This window comes from Nannospalax galili, unplaced genomic scaffold (assembly GCF_000622305.1).
Source record: "Nannospalax galili isolate Female #2095 unplaced genomic scaffold, S.galili_v1.0 scaffold50, whole genome shotgun sequence".
NCBI lineage: Eukaryota > Metazoa > Chordata > Mammalia > Rodentia > Spalacidae > Nannospalax > Nannospalax galili.
In genome coordinates, this window is record NW_008328749.1 from 1,592,495 (window position 1) to 1,594,680 (window position 2,186).

Genomic DNA, 2,186 nt, shown 5'->3' on the forward strand with positions numbered 1-2,186 from the left:
TTTCTCCCTTCAGTTTATAGTTTTTCATCTACAGGATCCTCTCTATGTCTTAATGAAAATATTTTGGCTTCCTGAAAACTGGTGCTGAGTGATGTACATTTCACAATGAAAGTCACTGAATAATCAAATCTCTTTCTGATCTGTGCTAGTATAATTTGAAAGAACAGGGTTCTATCTAATACTAGACAGTTGTATGAGTAGAAAGTATATGGTTGTTTCTAGAGTGCCAGGTTACTTGCATGGGTATATGGAACAATTGGTATTAGAATTTACTTAAAGGAAAATGAAAACAAAGAGCAGCCTGTATCTATGTCAGAAGTGATCATGGAGTAGCTTAGCATGGTCTTGTGAAATGTATGGACAATTGTTGGACCCTGAGCTTCATTGGCTGTGCTGTAAAGTAATGACCTTTTAGAATCATCATCAGAAAGTCTCTGAAACCACTTGATTCTTCAGTCTGAGTCTGAACTGAATTAGTTTGCTTCACATCCTTTTCCTACAAAACAGTATCTTCATGTTCCCATTTTGGTAGTTGCAAAATGTTTTTACTTCATACTGCTTAACTCAGTAGCCATTTTGATGACCTACATTGCTAGGTACTGTTTTGTGTTAGGATAAACAGTACAATGTCCTTTCATTCTAGTGACACCTTCATTCTCATGACTAACAAAACCATTTCTTAATTCCCCCACAATCATACTTTCAATCAGCACGATGGCCACAGTGAACTTTATGAACTACAAATCTTTTTTCAGTTTTTGGAGGAACCTCACTTTGATTTCCATGGTGCTTGGCTCAATTTACATTCCCATGAACATGATCCAACTACACTACTTTTGTTTTCTTTTGACACGGTCTCCCTAGTCTCAGCCTGCCTGAACTCACTATGCACACCAGACTGGCCTCGACCTCACAGATCTCACAGAGGTCTACGTGCTTCTGCCTCCTGAGGGCTGGGATGAAAGGCATGCACTATTACACCTGGCGTCAGCTACATCACTTTTTGGAACTAAATCCAAAGGACTCCATGTCAGCATAGAGCAGAGATACCTGTACACTCTTGTGTATTGGGAACACTATTCACAATAGCTAAGTTATGGAAACAGCCAAAGTGCCAGTCAATAAAGTGGATAAAGAAAATGTGACCTAGATAAGTGCCAGAGTTTTATTTAGTCAAAAGGAAGAATGAAATTATGCCATTTGTAGGAATATAAACAGAAGGGGAGATTATTGTGTTAAGTTAAATAAGTCGTATTCAGAAAAACAAATACTGTTTTCACTTCCATGTGAAATTTAGATTGAAACAAAATACATGAAAGTAGAAGAGGAACTATTTGGGAAGAGGAAGGAGTCCAGTGGGGGCAGGAGGGATGACAGGAGAAAGTGAAGAGGAATGAATATGATCAAAATATATTGCATTACATATGTATGAAGATGTCATGATGAAACCTATTATTTTGTGCAATTAATATATGTACTCTGAAAGAAAAATACAAACCTGATTATTCTAATGCTCCACTTAAAACTTTTCATTGGTCTCCACTGATGTTTCTCCTAAAAATCGAAGGGAAAAAGTAAGAAAATATTCAAGTGGCTTTTAAGGCCTTTGTAATCTTTACAGTTAATATTCATTTATACCCCACATTAGGTGTTTGTGTGTATATTTGTGATAGTATTTTCTTTTACAATATCTTTTAAACATTCTATCATAACTACTGCAATAAGTCTTTGTGCTTTACCTACATACTGGAACAACTCAAGTTGGCTGATGATGTGTTTGTTGTTAAAGAGAATTCTTACCTTAAAGACTGAAATTCTCTACACTGTTTAGCAGGAGCCCCTCGCTTCCTCCTCTGGCTTCAAATCTCTTTGAAATTCCTGTTGTCTTTCATGGATTTGCCTCCTGTCTCTTCTTCATTAGATTTCTAAATCTTTCTTTTTCACTCTATGGCTGTGTCCCTATATGAACTCATGCAGACAGCTGGAAATAGCTTTCAAATGATCAAGATTAGTCTATATAGCACTTTTGTGGACATCTGTTTGATTGCTCCATTTTATCTTTAATCAAGCCTATCTGAAGTTGAGCTCATTATATCCCTAGCTTCATCTTGAGAAAGAAACCAGACATTAACAGAGGGGAGCAGATTCTGGAGTAAGGAGATACTAGAATTGGTACTATCCATACT